The following is a 12450-nucleotide window of genomic DNA, read 5'->3' on the forward strand; positions in this document are numbered from 1 at the left end:
ACTTTCACAGAGAAAGTAGAAATAATTTCTCTAAAATTTCGGTTTTCTTGGTGTTTGATAGTTTATTTAGGGAAAGGGAATGGTGGCATCACGTGACCTATTTTTCTTTACTTTCTCCAAATCACGCGGAATTTAAGACCCTCCATTTAAAGGAGTAAAACTTTCTCTAACCCTTGGAAAGAAAAAATAACCTTTCTTTACTCTCTCTCTCTAGCTTTACTCGTTCTCTCTCATTCTAGCTAAGTTATCTTCATCTTCATCTCTCTCTCTCTCTATATATGTATATATATGCATAAATAATGAGCAAAGTTCATCTTCATCTCTTTCTCTCTCTAAAAGAAAGCTCCAGGCTTCATTTCCATCTCTCTTCCTAAATGCAATTTCCCCTAATTGAGGATTCCTCTTTATCTAGGTTATTAATATACTTTCGGGAGCTTTGAGGTAATAACAATGAAGAAAACTGATTCACTCCATTGATTATCATGGAGTACCCACACATCCAACCCCTAATCCAAAACATCCTAAGCCATAGAAAAGCCATAGACGAATTGATTTTTCTCTCTCATGATGGAGTATGTTTCTTCACACACACATATATAATTACAATACAAATACACAAATTGGTCTTGAGTTGTTCTATTAAAATCTTTGGGTTCTTAATTTGTTATTGTTAATCAATAGTGTTGCATTTCTTCTCTTTGACACAATGACACAGTTTAGGGTTTAAATATATGAAAACCAATACCTATCTCTCTCCATTTTGTATACATATTTACTTTCACATTGAGGAACAACTTTTTTTTTGGTAAAGGATCAAACAGTGGAAAATGAAAAAAGAAAAAAAGTGGAAAACAAAATTTTTTTCCCATAGTTAACCAAACAATAGAAAATATGATTTCTTATATGGAGAAAATTATTCTCCATGAAAATTTTTCCTAGAGTAAAAGTTTCTCTATTTTTTTTCTTTTTCTCAAATTGCTATAAAAAAACATGGATAAAACTTGTCATATCTTTAGTCTATGGACAGAAAAATAGATTATTTTGTTTTTTATTCCCAAATGATGTGAGATCCCCAAATGATACTATTATCCTTTTGGTCTCCAGCAACCCATTCCGCCTCTTCTCTTTATAAATCAATAGTGACATATTAACCCTTTAAATCATCAATTGAGAACCTGATGAACACACAGTAGTATCAAGATCAGAAACACGGTGTAGTTTAGTGAAAGATATAAAAGAATAAAAGCAGTAAAGAAGATAAATTTTTTTAAAAAAAATTTACAAAATTGCTATCAGAGTAAAAAAGGTAAGTTTTATAGAAGTTGAGGTCAAAACGAGCGTCAGAACACAATTAGGAGCCACAATGTTTAGTTAGTTACAAAATGGGGGGTCAAAACAAAATTAATCCCAAAATATTATGATACAAGTGATAGCGTAAAAATAAAATTATTTCTTAAAAGGGGTTATCTCGACATTTCACTCTGCCCGGGTGGTTGAGCACTTAAGCTAGAAACTTGTCATACAGAAAACTACTAGTATTTTTTGCCAATTATTATTAACGTTATTTCATCAAAAAAAAAATTATTATTAACGTTGAATATTATGACCCCATTTTGGAGAAACAAGAAAATATTGGGGGAATAGCAATGAAATTCTTCGCCTCAATACTAGACTTGAGGAGCTTTACAGAAACCAGGAAAATTTATGGAAAGAGAAGTCTTGTAACAGCTTTATTTCTCTGGGTAATAAAAACACTAAATTCTTCCACGTCCAAACCATTCAGCGTAGAAATAATCAGATCTTGGCGATCAAAGACAGTAATGGCGAGTGGCAAGATGACATTAATGACATTTATTCCACTTTCACTATTCACCTCTATACCATTAACTCCACTTCCATTGCATCCACTCATCCTGTTATCTCTGACCTCTTCAATCCCATTATCTCTCATTCTCAAAATGAAGAACTTACAGCCATCCTCGACAAATTTGAGATCGATCTAGTCATCAAGTGGCTTAAAAAAGATGATGCCCCTGGCCCTGACGGTTATCCTCCATTCTTCTTCCAATCTAACTGGGATACGGTTAGTCAGGACATCTATTTTCTAGTTCAAAATTTCATTAATTCAGCCATTCTCCCCCCGGGGACTAACCACACCCACATCTGCCTCATTCCTAAAACAACCACGCTTCAGTTTCCGGCAGATTACCGCCCCATTAGCTTGCTCAATACCACATACAAAATCATCACTAAAATTCTAGCAGAGAGACTTAAATTCAATCCCAACCCAACCGTATCCCCCTTCCAGGCAGCCTACGTCCCTGGTCACCAAATTTCGGACAACATCATCATTGGCCAAGAGCTTATTCACTCTTACAGAAAATGAAAGGCCAGACAGGTTACTTTGGTATTAAACTAGATATGTCTAAAAATTTTGACAGAATCGAATGATCTCCTTATTGATATCATGCGAAAATTAGGATTTTCGGAACATTGGCTCAATATGATCTACAACTGCATCACTTCATCGTTCATGTCGGTTCTCATCAATGGTCGTCCTGGACCCTCCTTCTTTCCTTCTAGAAGTATTCGCCAAGGTGACCCGCTATCTCATTTCCTTTTCGCTTTTGCGATGGAAGGCTTGGGTAGACTCCTCTCCTCGCCTACCGAGCTTGGTCAATTCCTGGGCTTCCCTACTAATAATCCAGATCTTACTATTTCCCATCTTCTATTCGTTGACGACTGCATTATCTTTGGGAAAACTCTATCGATAACATTCATAACCTCAAAAACGTTTTAAACCTCTTCTGCTCGGAATCTGGCCAAACTATAAATTACACCAAATCAAACATTTTCTTTTCAAAGAATCCTCACCCCAAAATTAAACGTATGATTATGCGTACTTTCAAGGTCAACTATGCCACCACCTCTGAGAAATACCTAGGAGCCCAACTTTTCATTGGGATCAGAAAACCAAAGTCTTTAGCAACATTCTCGACCAAATTAAGCTAAATTGTCTAAACGGAACCTCTCCTTCCTCTCTAAAGCTGGTCGCACGGTTGTCATTTCAATCGTAGCAGCGGCCGTTCCCCGATACCAGATGCAATGTTTCGCCATTCCCAAGGGCGTAGGCAAAAGCATAATGACTCTACAAAAGTTCCTTCTGGTGGGGAAAGTCTAAAGGCATATGCACCAAATCTTGGTCATATATCAGTCTTCCCAAAAAACATGGAGGGCTAGGTATTCATCACCCTCACCTAGATAACTCAGCCCTTCTTAGCAAATTGGCCTGGCGCCTGAAATCGGAACCAGATACCTTGTGGGTTCGATTCTTGAAAGCCAAGTATTATCCTCACTCGGTTTCTCCGGGCTCCGTCAAATCTCACCACTCTTGAAACTGGAAAGTCCTCAGGAAGTATTTCAATCAAGTCAATAACTTCACCACCTAGGAAGTCCACACTGGTAATGATATTAACATTTGGACAGATAATTGGATCCCAGGTACCGCATCTCTTGTTCACAACTCTTACAATTCGAACCTAGTCAAGGTGTCTCAGCTTATCATGAATGATCATTGGAATGAAGATACTCTTAGAGCTAACTTGAATTACCATACTCAAAACCCAATTAAAGCTATCCCTCTCCACAATGATGGCAATGACCAAATGAAATGAACGCTCACTGAATCAGGTAAATTCTCGGTCAAATCGATGTATCAGCATCTAAGCCTCACTAATAATTCCCCTCCTCCTAACTCGATCAACTAGAACTTCATATGGTCTCTTTCCACTATCCCTCGCATTAAACACTTCATCTGGAAAATCTGCACTAAAGCTCTCCCTGTGACAGATAGAATAGGTAAATATATCGATAATTCCTATGATTGCCCGAACTGACCTGAAATAGAAACCATTGAACATGCTCTATTACATTGTCCTGTGACGAAAAATATATGGTTTTACATCAATAATATATTGACTAGCATTGTATCTTTTAACTGAATAGATTATGTCTTGGCAGGATCAGAACCAAACCAGTTACACAACGAATGATATTCACTTTGCTTCAATTCTTTGGCATATCTGGTAAAACTAGATGCGTTCATTGCTTCCATCATTCAATCAGTAACATTAGGACGGTGATAAACATGATTCTAGCATTCCAAAAAACTAATAAAACTGCCGTAAATCCTCCCCCTCCTGTTATGGAGAAGTGGAAACCTCTGGCCGCACCTTATTTAAAAATTAATGTGCTTCATTTACTAATATTACGGAAATCATAGGCACTAGCCTGATAGTACACTATGATCTCTCTAATTTTGTGGCTGCTAAAGTTACGGTGACTCGAACTCGAACTAGTGAAGAAAGTGAAGCTATTGCTGTCCTCCAAGGCCTGTCTTGGGTAGTAGAAAATAATCAAAAGCTTCTTATAGTTGAATGTGACAACATCAACCTTATCCTTCACCTGAAGAACCCGAGACATAAGATCCAGTGGCAATCCATGATACACACCTAGAAAATTAGAGAACTAAAGACAAGCTTCGACAGTGTCAAATTCACTCATACAAAGAGATTATCGAACACCCAGACCGACAAATTAGCTAAATGGGCTCGCAAGAATAATAGATCGAAGTTCTTAAATAATGTTCCTTGTTTCTTAGTTCATATGTATTGTAATAATACGCTTATGTCGTAATGAAAGTTCATAGTTCAACAAAATAAAATATTGGGGGTAGAATATTTTTACTTTCCTACCCACCCAATCACATCACCACTATTTCTTCTCCAATGCAAGCACGGTTCCACAACCTTATCCGTCTCTGATGAAGGGGCGGGGTTCAGGCAAAATCCCAGAGTGTTTTATTTGAAATAGTTAAGATCATCGAGGAGGGTCTCCAATGAAATCTAGTTTGAGGTTTTGTGGTCGGCTTCCACAAAATGGTGGCGATGGTGGTGGTCAGAGGTAGGAGGAGAGGATGAAGAAGAGTATCGTTTGATTTTTCCACCCAAAATTTTTTGTAACCCGGAAAATCGTTTTATTTCTCCAAAATATCGACCTATTATAATAGATTTCATTCTTCTCCATATTTTGTTTTTACTTTTATTTTTGGGTTAATTCCGTTTTGGCCCCCATTTTGTGACCAACTCACCATTTTGGCCCCCATAAATGTCCGGGAGTTCGATTTGGCCCCAAAAAGGACATTCCAGTCAGTTATTACATCAGCAAGCTCTGACCTAATATTTTCTATTCCTAATCTACCCCTCTGACCCAATCAAAATCAAATCTCAAAGTTGTCAAATCAAGTAACCCTAATTATTTACCCCCGTTTTCTTTACCTCAGACAATTTCTTCTTCATTTTCAGTTTTTTCTCTTTTTCTTTTATCTCTAGCAAAAAAAATTCATGAAAGAATCTCTGTCAAAATAAACATCCAAACACAAAAATTATACACACAAACATGATCCAACAATCAAGAACAAAAAAAAACATAAGACAAAGAAATTTTCTCTTAGCTTATTCTACCTTTCTCTCTTTTCATGATTTTGTCTCTGTAAACTTGTTATCTCTTTTGGAGGTAGAATACAGGTAAGTCTCCATATCCCTCTATCTCCCTCTCCCTAACCGAACTTCAATGGTAGTAATATCGAATTCAGCCAAAAAAATCACGATCTAACTAAGGTTGTGTTTGTTTTTTATAATGTGTCTGAATCTGAATTGGCTGAATCTGAATTTTGTTAATTACATGTTTGTTTTCTAAAATCTGAATCATTGGGTCTGAATTGAAATTTGACAATTATAACCCTCATTTATGTGCTACACCAAACAGACCCTAGTGTTTGTTTGCCCTAATAAAAATGTTAGAAAACCTAGGGTTTTCATCTTCCTTAAACGTATCAGTTTCTCTCTGCCTCTCTCTCTCAGCCGGAACTCTCTAGCCGGAACTATATATCTTCGAAAATCACTCTCTATGGAAAATACTCGTCGGATCTCTCTTTCACTGGTGGGCAGATCTCGTTGACCCTCTCTTTTTCTTTAACCAATTGAAAGTTCTCACTGGCTCTCGTCGGATCTCTCTCTGTCTCTTTCAATGAAGGGTCGAAAGCTTAACCCTCGCCGGATCCGGCGAGGGTTCATAGATCTCTTTCGAAGAAAACCATTGTATGGTGTTATGCTATGGTGATGTTGTGGTCTGGTGATGGGACATTCGGTGGCGGTTGTGATATGTTTTGTGGTGGTGGTGGTGTCTACCGTGATGGTGGTGTCAACTGTGGTGGCGGGTTATGAAAAAATGACGGTGATGGTGGTGTCTGCCAGTGGTGGTGGTTTGTGTTTTTGTGTGCTGGTGGTTTGTGTTGTTGTGTGCCAGTGGTGGTGGTTTGTGTTGTTGTGTGCCGGTGGTGGTGGTTTGTGTTTTTGTGTGCCGGTGGTGGTGGTGGTGGTTTGTGTTGTTGTGTGCCAGTGGTGGTGGTTTGTGTTGTTGTCTGCCGGTGGTGGTGGTGGTTTGTGTTGTTGCCTGCCGGTGGTGGTGGTGGTTTGTGTTGTTGTCTGCCGGTGGTGGTGGTGGTTTGTGTTGTTGTCTGCCGGTGGTGGTGGTGGTTCGGTTAGCCGTGGTGGTGGTTTGTGTAGTTCTCTGCGGTGGTTTGGTTAGCCGGTGGTGTTGAGACAAATTTTACTTTTTTCTAAAATGTAGGGACAAAAAAGTCATTTGAAGTATTTCAGAAGTTTCCACACTTTTCAGACTTGTTTAGAAGTCTGAAATATCTGGGTTCTTTTTCAGTCAATTCAGACATTAGTTCAATTCAGCAAAGTTTTCAGATTTTCTTAAATTCAAATACAAACGTCTGAAATCTGAATTGGAACCCAGTTCAGATTTCAGATCTGAAAAAGTAAAAAAACAAACAGCACCTAACTCGTCACATCAAATTGATTTGTAATTATATCTTTACCAAAGTTTTGTTGAAAACTGAACCACAAATTGAATTGAAATGGGAAAGGGGAAAGATTTTATATTTGCCCTAATATTTAATCCTCTTAGGACCGGAACATGTTTCTCTCTCTAAAGCATCAACGCGTTTCAAATCCGGTAAATTAACCAGATTTATTGAAGAAGTAGTACATGGTGGAAAGATCAATTGAAATCTTGATAGTGAGATTTACAAACATGTTCAATTTGAGCTTATTTTGATTTAGTAAGTTAGGCAAAAGTAATTTAATAGGAGCTTTTGGTTTATAAGATGCAACATCAGAAAGAAGGGATCTAAGATCATCAACAACCACCTTATGTTGTTTTTTATATGTTAAATTTGTTTGGTTTGGGTCATATAGATTGAAAATTGACCTAGGTGCTGTTTGTTTTTTTTTTTTAGTGTCTGAATCTGAATTGGCTGAAAATGAATTGGCTGAAAATGAGTTGGCTGAATCTGAAGTTGAATTATTTTCAAAGTTAGATGTTTGTTTTTTGAATCTGAATCATAGAATCTGAATCATAGAATCTGAATTATAATTTGTCATTTGTACCCTTTTTAACAAAAAAAAAATCTAAATTAAATAAAAGGGAAACAAAAAAAACCCCTAATAAACAACCTCCTCCCTCTCTCCTTGATCTATCTCGTCTCTTCTATCTCTTCTTCCTCTCTGAAACAAAACCCTAACAAAAAACCCTAATAAGCAGCCTCCCCCCTCTCTCCTGGATCTATCTCCTAGTCTCCTCTACCTCTTCTCCCTCTCCGAAACAAAACCCTAAGCAAGAACCTTAATAAGCCTCCTCTTTCTCTCATCGATTTCTCTCGTCTACCTCTCTTCCCTCTGTAACCCTAATAAATCTTCTTATGTTCTTGTCATAAGCATCTAAGCTGGTTCAAGAACATGAACCAGTCGCACAGTAGATAAATAGACGAAGGTAGCAGGATTTTGTAAGGCCTTGAAACACCCACAAATCTTCACAAGCTGCAACAATCTTTATACAGATCTCTGATCTCCAATCACGAATGAAGCTCTTTTCATGTGTTTATGCTTTAAATGTTAATGGCACGATTTATTGGAGTGATTTGTGGTCAGATTGGAGTGATTTGTAGTTCGGTGGTGGTGATTTGTGGATGAACTGAGTTGGAGTGATTTTGTAGTGCAGTGGTGGTGGTTTGTGGATGAACTGAGTTGGAGTGATTTTGTAGTTAAGTGGTGGTGGTTGCTGATATGGTGGTATAGTGATGGTGATTTGTGGTAAGGAGGTGTTGTGGTGGTGGTTTGTAGTCTACTGGTGGTGGTTTATGGCATGGCGGCGGTGGCGGTTTGTAGTGGTGGCGGCTATTGTGGCATTTGTGGTGGTGGTGGCAGTGGGAAGATTTTTCTACTTTATGGGGGCATAAGCGTCATTCAACACTTATTCAGATATTTGGCTTTGTTTCAGACTTGTTTTGAAGTCTGAAAATTGTGGCCTCTTTTTCAGCCAATTCAGATGTGGACTAATTTCAGCTAAATTTTCAGATTGTCTTCATTTTGAAAAACAAACATCTGAAATCTGAATTTAGATTCAATTCAGATTTCAGATCTGAAAAAATGAAAAAACAAACAGCACCCTAGTTGTGATAATCGTCTTAGATTTTTGCAGCTAGCCGATGTTTAATTTCAGTTAATTTAACTCAGATCTGAAAAAAATTTGTTGCCCAAGATATTTCTCCAATGGTTTTGATTAAGATGCGTGAAGTCGCTAAAGCTTACCTCGGATCGACCATCAAGAATATTGTTGTTACAGCCCCTTATTACTTCAACCATTCTCAACGTCAAGCTACTAAAGATGCTGGAGTCATTGCTTGTTTAATTGTTACGCCCATTTCTAATGTTATGTTGTTGTTTCTCTTCTTACGATTGAAGAGGGTATTTTCGAGGTTAAAGCCATGGTTGGTGATACTCATCTTGGTGGTGAAGATTTCGATAATAAAATTCACTTTTTCATCTACTGCTCAAACAATCATTACCATGAGTTTTTTATATGAAAAAGTTTGAAGATGAAGGAAGGACAGAAAATAAAAATGGAGAAGAAAGTACCTCGGGAAGGAACTAGTGGTAATAATTAGGGCTAATTGATTTGACGGGTCGAGAAGTGGTTTTGATTTGATTAGGGGTAGATTAGGAATACAAAGCATTGGGTCAGAGTTTACTGATACAATTACTGATCGAAATAAAAAAAAAATTACTGACCGAAATGTATTTTTGGGGCCAAATAAAACTCCCGCACACTTATGGAGGATAAAACGGTGAGTTGGTCACAAATTGAAGGCCAAAACTGAATCAACCCTTAATTTTCTTCATTCTTTTGTCTTTGTAGTTTCCTATTTTGTCCAACCCTGCGTTAAACATAACATTTTTTTTGAATTGTTTAGCGTTTCTCGAACCCTTGACTTTTAGATGGAAGACTATATCTCTTACCACTCCAACCAAGGGTTGTTTGACAATTTAAACATAACACATTACATTCACTACCTGTAGTATTACCCTTTGAACCAAACGCAACATTGATTGTTTTTACAAAAAATAATGTTAGCATAATCATTTCTAATTTATACCCGTTTAGACCCGCAGCCGGTTTCTACCCGAGCCGGACATACGCGGCCCGATGGCTCGGGCTTATAGGACCGGGACTCGATCAGGGATTCAAATCCGACTCCCGGCCCGATAAACCCGCCCGGTACCCAAGCCCGATGCCAGCCCGATACCCGAGTCCGATGCCAGCTCGATACCCGAGTCCGTGTGTGAGTTACCCTTTACCTCTTATAAAAATCCACATAACAGAAACCCTAGAAAGAAACCTAAATGCCTTTCTCTCCTCATCTCTCTCTCCGCCTCTCTAGTTTTCTCTGTCTCTCTCCGCCTCTCTAGTTCTCTCTGTCTCTCTCCGCCTCTCTCTGTCTCTCTCCGCCTCCTTCTCTCTAACTCAAATAGATACAACTTTCAGATTTATAATAATGGAAGAACCATTAAACCATCACCCCAAAACTCCATTAAACCTATGTTATATGTTGTTTCTTGTTTTCTATGATGTTATAGGTTGTAAAATAGATGTTGATTTGAGATAGATGATGATGATATGTAATGAGATGTAACTTTTTCTGTGATTGATGATGATTATTTTGTTTTTTGTTGTGGTTGTTTTTTTATTCATAGCTTGTTTTACAACAAAATCTCCCCATCATTTTGAGATTTAAAGTTAACAAATTACAATATGTTTCTTGGTGGATGTTCAGTCTCATTTTTCATGTCTTATGGTTTTTGTAACCTGGGAGAGTTAAGAGTGCTTGGTACCACAATGAAATAAATGAATGAATGAAAACATGATGATTGAAAATAGAGATGGATGATGGCAAGAGTGACTATTAAAGAAAATGGGTGATTGATGAGAGATGAACCAATGTGATTATTGAAGAAAATTGGTGATTGAAGAGATGGGTAACTTTTCTTGTGAATGAACTTGGAACTTAGGGTTTTTGGAACTTAGGGTTTTTCTTATTTTTTTTAAATATTTTTTTAAGTAAAATTACCCGAGCCCGTCCGGCCCGAGTCCGACGGAGCCCGCTCGGGCAGGCGGGCTCGGACGGGCTACGGGCCCTGATATGGAGGCTTTTGTCCGGCCCGATCCGCCTGACACTTACACGCGGGCTAGGCATACTCGTGCCCGAGCCCGACTCTATATTGCCCGAGCCCGTCCGAACCCGCCCGATTCCCAGCCCTACCTCTTACCACTCCAACCAAGGGTTGTTTGACAATTTAAACATAACATATTACATTCACAACCTATTGTATTACCCTTTGAACCAAACGCAACATTGATTGTTTTTATAATAAAAATAATAATGTTAGCATAATCATTTCTAATTTATTAGTGTTCAGTGAGCTACACGGCCTTGAGCAAACAAAATAGGCCTTATTGAGCGTTTGACTTGTATGGATATGAATTGTCTTAATCTAACTTGTCTTATTTTGGTCGTATGGGTATATTTTGTTCCAGTCAGGAGTACAATAGCGTTTAATCAAATTTTCGATTATGTCAGAAAGTGTCTTCTAATAGAAATCGGTTTGAACGGTCTTTCTTGAACATTCGAGTTACTGTTCCTTGTGGCGCTAGTGAAGAAGTGGTAAAGTACCTGCAAATACATTCGAACACTCGAGTCCGTTTGGTGGCGCAGGTTGAAAGTCAGTAATCGAAGGGTAAGGATTATATCCTTTTTAGGGCAAAACCTGTGTTATTTATATAGGCTTGCATAACAATGGTAACTCGCCAATATAAAGGAGGTCACATGGCACGACCATTAATAAATCTTTCTGATCATAGTGGATGTGCGCTACCAAAAACTAGGTATTAGTGACGGTTTTAAAGCTATCGCCAATAAAAAAAACCATCTCAGAAAAATCACCAACAACAGGAAAACCATTGCTACAAGTGGCACCGACAATACTTTCACCGACGGATGTTGCAATGGTTTTTTGAACACCATCACTAATGTATTGAACATGCAAAGGTTTTCTTGTTTTTTAGCGAAATACTGTCGTTAAATTTTGAACATTTTCAACAAATTTCTGTTACCTCAAAAAGTTTCTTCATTTACTAAGTTTTTTAAGTCAGTGTTATGGGGAAATAAAATAAATTTTTCGAGGTATAGAGTTTTGGGTGGAAACAAAAGTAATTTTGAACTTTTTGTTTCCTTCAAATGTCCAAACCCTTATTCTTTTCAGTTGCTTCCATCTCCTTCCTTTCCCACTACCACCATCAACTCCGACGTCCTCTACCACAAATCCGGCGACATCTCCACCATCTCCGGCGACGTTTATTCTTCTCTTATCTTCCCTTTTATTCTCCTTTCTTTCTTTCTTTCGTTTGTCTATATTCCCAGCGAAGGGGAGAAGCCCCTTCTCCGGAACCGAATTCTGGTCTTGTCTTGTTTTGAAACCACATTCTTGTCTGGTTACAAAACTAGACAAGTTGTGGCGAAGGGGCTCCTCTCCTTCGCTGAAGATATATATATATATATAGAGAGAGAGAGAGAGAGAGAAAGTGAGATAGAAGAGAGGGAGAAGAGAGAAAAGATGAGATTCCGATAAGTTTTGATGGCAGGCGACTATACCGCTGACATAAAATAGAGGGTGTGTTTGGGGAAAAATTTATAGTTTTCAACCCGTTGATATTTTTTTTTCAATTTTTTTTTCTTCTTATTTTCTAAAACATCGATCTTTTTTTAGATTCTACCTACTAATGTCAAAATTTGGTCTTCCGTCAAATCAACAAGAAACCGGGACTTGATGCATGACATCGCTCGTTATGATGGAATATTTCGTTTAAGATGCTTCCTGCACCTGCTCATAGCTTCCGCTCCTTGCTCCTTAGAAATCTAGGGGGAAAACTTGCAAAGAATTCTGTTGATGTTGAAATTTCGCACCCATCAAACTTGCTCTATTGGGT

General features: G+C 38.0%; 1 protein-coding gene and 1 long non-coding RNA gene across 2 annotated transcripts in view; both read left to right on the forward strand.

Annotated features, from left to right (window-relative positions):
• Nucleotides 1-12450, forward strand: part of LOC147565629 (uncharacterized) — an 85092-nt gene that overhangs the window by 29072 nt on the left and 43570 nt on the right. The gene's annotated exons all lie outside the window — the stretch shown is intronic.
• Nucleotides 7013-8951, forward strand: LOC147565630 (uncharacterized). The gene is made up of 2 exons (XR_015237329.1): nucleotides 7013-7342; nucleotides 8580-8951. It is a non-coding gene; the product is annotated as an uncharacterized LOC147565630 (long non-coding RNA).

Source organism: Eschscholzia californica, unplaced genomic scaffold (assembly GCF_041429995.1).
Source record: "Eschscholzia californica isolate CP2 unplaced genomic scaffold, dmEscCali1.0.p SCAF_1, whole genome shotgun sequence".
NCBI lineage: Eukaryota > Viridiplantae > Streptophyta > Magnoliopsida > Ranunculales > Papaveraceae > Eschscholzia > Eschscholzia californica.